The sequence below is a fragment of the Hipposideros armiger genome, unplaced genomic scaffold, assembly GCF_001890085.2.
Source record: "Hipposideros armiger isolate ML-2016 unplaced genomic scaffold, ASM189008v1 scaffold_245, whole genome shotgun sequence".
Lineage (NCBI taxonomy): Eukaryota > Metazoa > Chordata > Mammalia > Chiroptera > Hipposideridae > Hipposideros > Hipposideros armiger.
This window is the reverse complement of record NW_017731595.1, coordinates 575,824-588,218: the sequence shown is the minus strand read 5'-3', so window position 1 is coordinate 588,218 and position 12,395 is coordinate 575,824. Positions and strand designations below refer to the sequence as shown.

General features: G+C 41.0%; 1 long non-coding RNA gene across 4 annotated transcripts; it reads left to right on the top strand.

The window, feature by feature from the left end:
* Positions 1 to 467: 467 nt before the first annotated feature.
* LOC109389831 (uncharacterized) lies at positions 468 to 7,548 on the top strand. Of its 4 annotated transcripts, none has more exons than XR_002125466.1 (3): positions 468 to 512; positions 3,952 to 4,030; positions 4,378 to 7,548. It is a non-coding gene; the product is annotated as an uncharacterized LOC109389831 (long non-coding RNA). The 4 variants fall into 4 exon arrangements; XR_002125467.1 differs by having other exon boundaries at positions 477 to 597; XR_002125465.1 differs by having other exon boundaries at positions 477 to 676.
* Positions 7,549 to 12,395: the final 4,847 nt, after the last annotated feature.

The following is a 12,395-nucleotide window of genomic DNA, read 5'->3' as shown; positions in this document are numbered from 1 at the left end:
CTGGCCCCTCTCTGCGGGGTCAAAGGACCCGGCTCCGGGAGCTTTAGAGCAGGAAACACCCGCGGGGCAAATCCCGGACGCCCCGCGGGATTCTCTGTCCTCGCGTCCTAAAGACATCCCTAGCGGTCCGCGGGCACCGGCCGTCTGCCTCCGCCTCCGCCTCAGTCCCCTGCGTCACGGCCGGCGAGGTTCACAGCGCTACCTCCTCGCGGTGGTCGCGGCCGCCCGGGTCCGCTGTCGCCCGTGGCCAGGGGCCGGGGGAGGGTTCCGGTGTCGCTCGGGAGTTCAATGCTCGGCAGTGACACTGGCTTCGCTGCGGCCGCCGCCGGAGGTTTGGGCTCCAGCCGCGGGAGGGCGGGGGTGGCGCCTGTCCCCGAGTGACCCCGCGGCGGAGGAAGGGCGGGCCGCCGGCAGCAGCCCTGGGGACAGCGAGGGGGAGGGAGAGGAGCAGGGTGCGACAGGGTGGAGAGAGAATGGGGGCCCCAGAATCCGGCGCCTGCTGAGGCAGGAGGGTAGGAGATTCCCTCGCGAGTCAGAATCGAGGCCAGGGAGAAAGAGTGGGGGTCCCCTGAGATCCTGAGCCTCGGAGAAGGAAGGGTACGGGGACCTCTAGAGCTCAGCGCCCGGAAGAATTGGAGGAGACAGCTCCTCCTCCCCCAGCCCAGAATCTAGGGAGGTGAGGGGTCCGGGGACCCCGGGAGCTCAGGGAGAGAGCGGCGGCCGGGTGAGCTCTGGCCCCCAGGGGTGCTAAGGCGGGTGGGGTGGGGGGAGGAAAGCGGTGGGAGTCCAGGAGTGGGGGATGGGTCTTAGGAAGGAGCCGGCGACAGTCACGCGGAGACTTTCCGAGTCGCTAGGGTTTGCTCTAATGCCACTGGGCTTTAAAACCAGCGGCTGCTTGCGCGTGAGTGGCCTCTATTACGGGCGCAGGCGATTTGATACTTTGCACAGGCCTGACAACTGCGCAGCCGGGCCGGCTGGCTGGCAGCTCCTATCCCCTGTACCCCCATTTACCTGGTCACCAGGCCTTTGCACTGACCAGTGATGGAGGGGGCGCCCATCGTAACGACGACAGCCTTACAGGCTCCTCAGAGGCAGGGCCCTCACCTCCTGTTGGACCCTCATCTCTGCTCAGGCTGAGGGCTGAGGTCCTGGGTCAGGAGTGGGGAGGTGAGGGCCCCAAGGGAGTTGCCGAGGAAGTTGCCCGAGTGAGTGGCTGGAACACTAGGACATCCCACGTTTCTTTGTGGAAACATAAAAGTTTCCCCTCCCTTGGCCTAACTCCACCGCACTGCTCCCCTTTCCCCCCAAATTTCCCCCTCTCGTGGAGTCAGTGGGAGGGGAGAGCACAAAGGCAGAATTGTCCATGATGGTGGTAGCTGATTCGGCTCCGCACTTGAATTTTGAAAGCACCATCAGATGGCCACTTAATTTTCCAGTCATCACAAAGGAGGGAAGCCTGCCTTGGGTTTTTCTGAAGTGATTTAAATTTTCACCTGGGCAGCCAGTACTAACTTCTGAAAACACCAAGGACTAAAAACAAAGGAGACCGCAGGAGCTGGAGGGCCACAGAAAAAGCAGCTCACGGGCTTTTTTCTCCGAGGATTATCTCATCTAGTTTTCAAACACTAGTAACCTCTAAGCACTGTTTGCACTGGGGGGAAAAAATTACCAATACATCTTCCTTCTATTTTTACCCATTTCCTTTACTTGCTCCTATTTTTACTCTGCCAACGAAAGTAATCATCGGCCTGTATTATATACTCAGATTTTCTCCTTAATTATAAGTTTCAAAAAAAAAAAGACAAACTGGAAAGTGTTGGAACATTGTCTAGAAACTAGAAACTATTATAATAATAGTATAAAAGAAGGGTATTGGACTAACTTTTGGGACACCTGAGACCTTTCTCTGTCACTAATTTGCTAGTCAGGTGACCTCAAATTTCTGCCTGTTTTTTCAGTAAAGTGTGGGTATTCTCATTTGTGACCCCACATCTCAAAGTCTGCTATTCTAAGTTTTTTTGGGGTGGGGAAGATTTAAAAATTTGATTCAAATAAATTTCCATGAGGTGTAAAGTTTAATATTTAATTCCCTTCCCACTTTAAGCTGAGGAGTAGATGCCTGAACACACATTTCCTCATCTTCAATCCCCTTTATCCTCTCATAATGCTCAAAGTACACTGTGCTGTCTGGCAAGCTTTGTGTTCAGTTTGTACCATTTGCAGAGTGAGGATTACCATGAAATGGAAAGAGGAATGGCAGCAGGGTTTCTTGGACTTGAGAATCTCACACCAGCTCTTTCCATTTTCACTCTAATTAGCGCACAACTTTTAAAAAGCTGGCCTGGGCACAGCAACACTTTCACACATCATACTCAAATCCATGCTAATCTTTCCCATGGGATGTAAGTCAATTGAATTGACATTCTAATAAAATACTGGCAAGACACAATCACAGTTTGCCTGCAATGCATAATTAAAGTAGCACTATGCAGTTGCTTAAACCTCAGATAATGGCTTCCTACATATTGTTGGTTATGAGGTTTCAGGTTTTCATTCCTAAATGTTGTTAGAATATTGTAAAGTTACTCTTTTTTTTTTTTTTAGCAAAGCTGGGTGTGATCTTAGTTTGCCATTACTAGGAATACACTAAAGTCTGATTTCAGATTAGTCTTAGTTACTTAATGCATCTCAACCTGCCTTCAAATTTGTACTTTCTGGTGATATAGCTAATGGAGTCCCCTCTGCTATTAATACCTTCAAATCATTGACACAGGTACACATTGGGTTTGAATCTAGCACACATGGCAGTTGGGAAATCTTGACTGTTTTCTAAAAGACTAAAGACAGGAGGACTTGCTTTGGGTAACGAAACTCAGATTTTGTTGGTTCTGTTCCAAGAGTGTTATACTGATAAAGCAACCCTGATTTAGCATTGTTACTGATAACACACTACAGAAATACTACATGGATTAGGTTCCTATATTTCATTTAAATCTTGGGATTGCTAAATGTTGAATCTCTTTAGGTTATTCATTAATCTGTATTCAAACTGAAGAGTTGCACTCCTGGCAGTTTTTGTTTTCTGGCTAAGAAGTTCTGAAATTTTGATGAAGGAGCTAGAAAAAAATAGTAGACCCCTTTGTGGATTCCTGAAAGTTTTAGGTGATGCTTGGGTAGTTGTGCTTCACCTATGTCGTGAGGTCACTTTTACCAGCGCCCTTAGTTAGATGGACTCATTCCTGAGGCACAACCTCATTAACACTGTACATTTGTGATATTAACAACCTCTGACTTAAGGGACAGAACCCCTCAGAAAATGGGTGACACTTGTTATTGGAGCCAGGAATAGCTATGTCATGTATTGGGGCTCAAGGCATTTAATCACTATTGACTCTCACACGAGCGCTAAACTAGGTCTATCCTTTGAAGGGGAGATAGATCCTGGGTGCTCAGACGAGTGAGGCTGAGGCAGGGCGAAGATTGAACCCGGAAATGTGTTCCACTGGAAATGGGAAGCTCGTGTTTGTCTTTGAACAGAACTGCATATTTAGGTAGCTTGCTTTCAGGAAGATAAAACAAGATAGTGCTCACCAGCCAAGACCAGGAACCAAACAGGACAGAATCCAAGTTCAGTGTCTGCAGGGCTTCGGTGCCCAATAAAATTCATACACACTTTTATTGGGCTTCTTAGGATTAGAAAATGATACTCCTTATTTTGGCTTCATTTTTCCCTGGGATGTCAATAAAGCATAGAAAAATGGCACCCTGTTTCGGCTGAGTTAAGGAAAATTAGGTCCAGGAGACAGAAGGGTAGCACATATATCTGGGAGCTGTGCAGCATAAACAATATTGGAAGAAAATTCAGCTCAAGAGAGAAACTATGCAGAGATGTGAAGGTGCAAGGCTAAGCAAGACCTTTAATTAATTGAAAATTTCTCATATGTTTTATAGTGAGAACTCCTGACCCACCAGACCAAGGATATTTGAAATGTGAATCCTCGCTCTCTATCAGCTGTTTTCATTTGTGAAGGTAGGCTGCAGCAACAAATAGACCCCCAAATAAATCAAGGCACAAAGGACAGCCCAGGGAAGTTGCTCTTGGCTGGGGTTTGGTGGTGATTCTATTCCTTCATGCAGTTATTGTGAGACCCTGGCTTCTCCCATCTGTGTCTTCTCCATCCCCATAAGAGGCTTGTAACCCTTTGCATGTAGGTGGAAGGGGAAAAACAGCAACAGCACCATCCTGTTCCAAATAGTCTAGTCATTTAGCTCATATTTATTAGTGCTTTCAATGTGCTGAGGGTTTTGTATACATTTTTTTCCACTTAATCCTCACAGCAACCTTACGAGGTAAGAAAAATCATTCCCATTTTACAGATGATGAAACTGTGGCTTGGAGACCTTAAAACACTTGCATGAAGATGAACTGCAAATGCCAAGACAGGAGTCACACTTTAAATGCTGTTTGGCTGGAGGGTCAAGATTCTTCTCCAAGTGAGAGAAATGGCATGGATGAGGAAGCCGACTGGAGGCAACAGCTTCCAAGTACCTCTACCACTTTTGCAAAGAATTGCCACCTCTTCCTCCTTCGCCAAGCCCGCCTTTGGAGATGCGACAGGGAGAGAGGCCTGTGGAAGAACTGGAGGAGAGTGGTGATTAAATCACCTTAAATCTGTTTTAAAATCTCCATTTTCAAAAGCTTTCTGTTTCTAACAATGCTTGACTCTGTGAGAGACACTAGCCCCTTTTCGGAGCCAGCAGAGTAACAGAATGCAACTTGTAACAGCCTGGCTGGCCTGCTAAGGTAGCAATTATATTTAAATTTGAGTATCAGTAACATTAGCTGGAACCACCTAAAGCAAAGGAAGGAAAGGGTATCAGAGCACATTTTCACTCCTTCAGCTGCCCTAGGGGCTAGAAATGGAAAGTTTTATGTGACAGAGGGTTTTTTTTTTTTTTAAACTTGAAATTTTCCTCTCCTTTGAAAATTAAAGCGGCCTAATAGAGCCATATATTTGGGCCAATACAGCAGTAAATTTATGAAGTGAAAAAGGGAGGTTTTCATGGTGTCATAAGCTCACCCACACTGAGCTTAAATTTATTACCTAGACTACTTCAGATTTAAGTTCTATTATAGATCAAGTGTGCTATGAAAAAATTCACTTGAGATTTTAGAGTTTTTGAAGTGAAATAGCAGCTTCTAGCATCCATGTAATTTATGTCTCTTTTATAGCAATGTATGCTCTGAAAACAAAAATATCATGGTCTGAAAATCAGCTTCAGTTTTGGATGTACCTGGGTGCAGAAGGTTAGAAAACATCCATTTTTAATGAAGCCAACATTTTGAAATTTAGAGTTTAGAAATCCTTTTTTAACAAAGTCAATGTTTGGGATTATTATTTTTAATATATAATGATGCCTACGTATCCATAAACTATGACATTTAATTGGTTAAGGTTGTCGAAATGGGACCAAAAGTGTTCTTTAACAAGACTTTCTAAAACTTCCCCACAGAGCTCTGTTTATCCTGACCTGGCAGAGCTGCTGCATTTCAATTCAGGGCTTCTTTTGCATACAGAAGCACAGACTTGCTGAGCTGAGCCAAATCTGTCGATCCAATTACTGGGTAAGATAGCTGACTGTTGCTTTAGGCAAAACCTGTAATCTGTAAAACTCTATAGTATCAGTGACAGCCTAATGAAAGGGAAGGACCAATAGAGTATATATGTTACTTGAGTGATACTTGTACACAGATGCATAGTTCTCTCTACAAATGACCTGCTTCAAATCTAACACCAGAGTGCAATGAAGTATACAGACCCTTGAAAACGTATCATTAGATATGTCTGCAATAATTTTTGTATAGAATGGTTTACTATCAGAAACCAACTCTCAGCAGTAAATTGCAGATCACTTAGCTGAGCATTAATTTGAATGCTTTTATTACCTTTAATAAAATCTGATTTCGCTATTCTTGTTCTCAATATCTAACCATTTTAGCGACATTGGAATGGGTGGTAAACTTTTATTTTGCTGAAATTCATGCTATTTGTAAAGAGAATGAATTCAAGAACAATATTTGATTACATTTTATCACACAAAATTCAATAATGATTTCAATTTAAGATAAAAAGTTAATCTCTATAAAAACTTAATGTTAAGTGAAAGAGGCCAGATATCAAAAATGTGCATACTGCATCATGCTATTTACATAAAATACAAAGTCAAAAATTTATCTATCATGTTGAGGTCAGGAGAGGGAATATTTTGGGGGGCGAGAGGAAGGCATAGTGGTCTTTTGAGGTGCTAATAATGTTCTGTTTCTTGACCTGGTTTCTAGTTATACAGCTGTGTTCATTGTTCATTTTGTGATAATTCATTGAGCCATACATTTACTGTGTACTTTTCAGTATGTGTGTGATAAGTGAATTTAAAACATGAAAAAGGTTAATCTCTACAATATTACATTAGTGTTTAGAAGGGGTTAATAAATATGAGTGTGGATGTGGAGCTTTTGAGCCGAATATTAATTTCGTACTCACAAAACACAGAACTAGTAAAAAAAAAATTAAGAAATTGAGATTACTTCTATTTTAGTTTTAAAAAATAATTCCATTTTTCCATGCAAAAAGAAAATTTATTTACACTATATTGGATTGCAATGGGAAAGTGGTTTTTTTTTTTCTCATGCATGGAAGTACAGGCAAGAATAAAATCAGGGCAGGGTATACTTAAGATATTTTAATTCATGTTATCAGTATATCTTATAAGAAACCCAAAACCTGTGTAAGCAAGGTTTTGCTGGGCCCAGCATTTTTAGTGGTAATGAAGTTTCATGGCCATTATCATGACCATCTGGTAATCAATACCTGGGATATCTACTCCAGTAGAAATAAAAACCCTGTTAAAATGTTTCCATTTATAGCACCCCCCCCCACACACACTTTTTTTTTTTTGGTAGAGGTGGGAGCAGATAATAGATAACTCAGTAAATGTATGTCTCTACGGTCCAACGGCCATACAATTTTTAATAGATAATGGCTTAACTTAATTTTTCACTTGTTTTAATTTCTTATAAAATAACAGCAAAAAATTCCATGGGAATTTAGCCTCATTCCATACTGGCAAGGCAAATGACTTAACTCTTAATTCTTTTATTCATCCCACCAATGTTTAATGAGGGCTTTCTATCTGCCAGGCCATGTGGAAATGGTGATGCAGGAAACATGGGCTTTGTCCCCCAGCTTACAATCTAAAGGGGTACTTAATTATTCACTCAGCAAACATTTTTAAAGTGGCTACACCAAACTCTGTTCTAGGCTCTGAGGATCTTGAGAAAGAAAGGGGGACATTACCAAAATCCCTGTTTTTGTGGGATTTACATTCCATGGGGGGAAGACAAACAATGAACATAATATTTAAAGAAGTTTTCTATATTTAAAGTGTGTTTCTGGTACACAGTGGATAGTAGGCTCCTCAATCTTTGTTTTTTGTTTTTTTTTTCTTTTTTCACTGATATGTGGTATATAAAACTGAAAACAACAAAGGAACAAGAGAAACAAATGAAGAAACAAAAACTCATAGACACAGACAATAGTTGAGTGATTACCAGATGGTAAGGGGGGAGGGGGGTAGTAGATGAAGGTAAATGGGGTTAAGTATATGGTGATGGAAGGAGAACTGACTCTGGGTGGTGAGCACACAGTGTGATGTATAGATGATGTGTTACAGAACTGTACACCTGAAACCTATGTAACTTTACTAACCATTGTCACCCCAATAAACTTGAATTCAATCTCTGTCTTTTGATTGGAGCATTTAGTTCAATTACACTTTCCATTAGTGTACATTTCCTACAAACCAGGACATCCGCCACACTCACAATACCAATACCATCAAAATCAGGAAATTAACATTGATTTATCATTGCCACCTAATCACCAAACCTCAATCAAGCTCTGCCAGTTGTCACAAAAGCATCCTTTATATAGAGCAAAGGGTCCACTTCAGTATTACCTGTTGCTTTTAGTTTTTATGTCTCTTCAGTCTAGAACAGTTCTTCAGTCTTTCCTGGGTTTCCATTGACCTTGACATTTTTGAAGATTAAAGGCCGTTATTTTGTAGAATTGTCCTTCAGAGTGTTTTTCATGATGTTTTCTCATGTGGTTCAGATTATGCATCTTTGGCAGGAATGCTGTAGAGGTGATGCTGTGTTTTTCTTATTGTGTTATAGCAGGTGGCATGTAATTCCGATTTGTCCCACTACTGATGATGTTTGCATTGATTGCTCGATCAAGAAGGAGTCTGCCAGGCTAATATAAAGTTACTTTTTTTCTCCTTCATAATTAATAAGTATTTTTGGGGGGAGTGTACTTTGGAACTAAGCAAATATCCAGTTTCTCATAAACTTTGAATTTATGCATTCATTTATTTATATTGCTATGGACTCATGGTTTCCATTTTAATCAATAGGTTATATTCAATGGTTGTCATTCATTTTGATGCTCAAAATTATTTTGCTGGCTTTCAAATTGGCTTCTGAATCCTTTTGATGTGTCCTCATCTTTCTTTGACCATTTCCTTGCTTTCTGATACAACAAAATGTCCACGTCCATCTATTATTTTCTCTAGTTCAGTTCTGGAATCAGTCATTTCTTTCTTTTCTTGCAATGGATGACTTCTTTACTCCTCTCCAATTTCACATGTTGGGCCCTTCTCCTCAGCTCACTTTTATAGTTACTCACTTATTTTTTACTTCCCCTGCTCTTTAGTCCTTTCTGAGTTTCCACACAGTATCATTTTTCTACATGCTGAAAATCTTCTTTTAACATTTCTTGTAGAGCAAATCTGATGGTGGTAAATTCCCTCAGCATTGGTTCACCTTGAAATATCTTTAGCCTGCTTTCATTTTTCAAGGATATTTTTGCTAGATCTGTAATCCATGGGTGACAGCTTTTCCTTTCAGCATTTTCCAGATGTTGTGGCATCCTCTTCTGGCTTGCATTGTTTCTGGTGAGAAGTCACTGGTGATTCGTACCATTGTTCTCCTGGGATGTGTCTTTTTTTTTTTACTCCTGGCTTCTTTTAGATCTTTCTTTTTGCATTGGTTTTAACATTGGATTAGAATGTGCTTAGATGTAGTTTTTCTTCTTTGTTTCTTCTTATTTTTGAAAATATTGCTTAGGGTTCATTGAGATTTTTGGATCAGTGACTGTGTATTTTTTCTCAGATATTGTTTTTTTAAAAAAATATATTTTTTTCTGCCCCTCTTTCTGCAATCCTATTTGCAGGTTGACTAGCCTGCTTGATATTTTCCTATAAGGTACTGGCTGATCGGAATTCCAGTGACTGCCAATCCTGCGCCACTCTAGAGTCTGTGTTCAGCTCATTGCTCTGTGGTACTTGTTTGCTTCCAGGCTTTGTGGAGTCTTGTCCTCACACGCACAGCTTGGTCTTCAGTGAATGACTAACGGGAACTCCTGAGAATATTTCTTGAGCTCCTTCTCTGTGCAACTCTCTCCTTTCCAATACTCTGTCCTGCAAACTCTAGTCACGTCAGCCACCCTGAAGTCTAACCTCTCTCCTCAGTTCAGCAAGGCCGTCATGCCCCACTGGAGCTGCGCCTCCCCTCTGTGCAGTCTGCAAAGTGGCTTTAGGCAGATAGGCAGGGCTATTGGGCCGCTCACCTTGAAATTTCCCTTCTCTCAGGGACCATAACCCTGTGCTGCCTGTTGTCTAATATCTGAAAATATATGCCCCCATGTCTCCCCAGTTTTATAGGCATTTATGTTTGTAGTACTGATTTTATACCAGTTACTCTGTCATGATCAGGAGTGAACATTGAGTAAATTGTTAGAAAGTGATATGTGCTGTGAAAACAACGATAGAACAGAGTAAGGAGGATGGGTAATGCTGCGTAAGGGAGGAATGATTTCAAATTACAGCCCAGGAAACAGGCATTACAATTCAGCATGGTCAGTACAAGTAGAGTAACTTAAACATCTGAAAAAGAAGGCGGCACCTAAATGAGACAGGGGTGTCTGGGAAGATTGAGAAGAGGAAGTCCTATCTAGTCTAAAACCTGGAGGATTAGTAGGAGCTAACTGGGCAATGGTATGAGAGTGCTGGTATGGTCTCCAAGACACTGGAAACCATATTTTAAAGACTCAGGGAGAGGCGACAGAGTACACTGAGTTTGGCAGAATACAGGTAGTGTTCAATGACTGAAGTAATATTGTGTGATATTAGTTATTGGGGGCCTTCGAACCATATTGAGAGGTTTGTAGTTTGTCCTACAAGCCTGAAAAAGCCATTAAAGTATTTTAAGCAAATATGAAACTTGATCATAACCTCTGAATTTCCAAATCCCTTGCTATAGAATGAGCATGTTGAAAATAATGGCGTTCAATTATTAATATTTCTTTTATAAATGAGTCTACTTACATGGAGAGTTCAAGTTTTGTATCCATATCAAAAGCCAGTGTGAAATGCCTAATATAAGTGGTCCTCGAAAAGAGAATGCTTTTGTGGACCACATGTTTCCTGAGAGTTCAAGTGATCTCAACATAATAAAGGAAATTGATGGCGAAACTCTAACAACAGAGCGCAAAACCTTTGATTTCTCAATTATCACCATTAAAAGATGTAAAAGATTGACTTATAAAAGAGAGTAGTCAATTGAATTATGATATTTGTTAGTACATAGAAGAATCCAGACAGAGCAAATAAAATGGTTATATTGAAGGGTTAGGAGTCTCACAAAAAAGAAAAGAGGAATAGAACAAAAAGAAAACCAGCAAACAGAAATCAGCCTCTTTATTTCCATGCCAGATGGGTGAGATAGAAAAAAAGTTGCTCTTTAGTTTTTTGATATTATACTTGATTCGACTTGATTCAACAAACATTTATTGGGTTTCATGCTACATACTAAAGGAATGAAAAAAGATGACTAAGACTGTTGTCACACCAAAGGCACTTGTAAACTTTTGAGGAAGCAGATGCTTCTAATTATTTCTTACAAACAGCAGAATGAAATGAATGGTGTTCACCTTGATTTTGGAGAAAAAAAACCGTGAACATTCAACTACGTTAAAAAGCATACAAAATAAATGCTACAAAAGAGGTACAAAGCAAGTCCCATGGGAGACAGTGGGCTAATTCATTCTGAATTGAGGAGACAGGGAACTTTCATAGAAGAGAAAGGGTTTAGGCTACATCAGAGTTTGAGTAGGTCTTAAAGAGCTGAACAAGGTAGAAAGTTTATTCCAGGCAAGGCCTGGAATAACGGATGTGCTGGGCATGTTCAGAAAATATCAAGTGTTTTTGAGTGGTTGGAGCTGAGAGCAAGTTGAGATATGCTGTTGCTGCCATGCCTGGATCCCCTTTAGTAGGGCACCCCTCTTCCAGCTGCAATGAGTGTTGGCTGCTAATGAGACCACAATTGAAAAAGGTTTCAGAGAACTGCCTTCAGGTGAACAGGAGCCATCTCAACAGAAAGCTTACCCACCTGCCATCTTCAGCCCATACCAGTGACTGACTGCCATGGAGTATAAAGGAGCAACCCACTTTGCCTCAAGATGGGACTAACTCTGGTGTAATACATGGTCCAGTACAAGCTGTGAGATCAGGCTGACATTGGACTCCAGGTGAGGCCACATCCTGGCTTAGTTCCTTTCCTTCCCTTGTCCCTATGAACAGTTCAAAAAAATAAATGACCAATAAACACATGGAAAGAAGCTCAACTTCATTAATTATTAAGAACTGAAAGTTAAAACAAAGATACCGTTTTTTTCTATTAGATTGGCACTTTGTCAAATATATTGCATATTTAGGATTAGCATTGTAAAATGTATTACACACACATTTTTACTTGTTTGTTTGTCCTCTGACTGTTTAGTGCATTTTTTTTTTTGCCTGATAAAATGATAAAGTGCATTATTTTATCAAACAGAACAAACTTTGCCGATGTGACTTCTGGGTTATCACCTGCTTTCTTCTAGTTATTTTAAGAAATTAAATTTTTTATTGTTCTGGAATTAACTTTGTTGTAATTAAGTAGTAATCAGCTAAGTTTTCCAACTATTAGTCTATTTTCAAATACCTTTTATTAAATAACCCATGTTTACTCCATTAGCTAAAAATTCCATCTTTATTTATTGTAGACTCACTCCCATATGCATTTGGTTCTATTTCTGGATTCTGTTTCATTGCTATGTCTGTTCAGTCCTCCCCCAGTATAATGCTATTTTATTTATTTATTAATAAATTGGAATTGGGGGAAGGGGAACAGACAAGGTGCTATCCTTTTGTTCTTCAGTCTAGTTGTGGAGGACGTTGCTTCACTGGCCCAAGTTGGCACCATCATTGCACTCTTCCCGGGTGAGGCAGATCAGTCG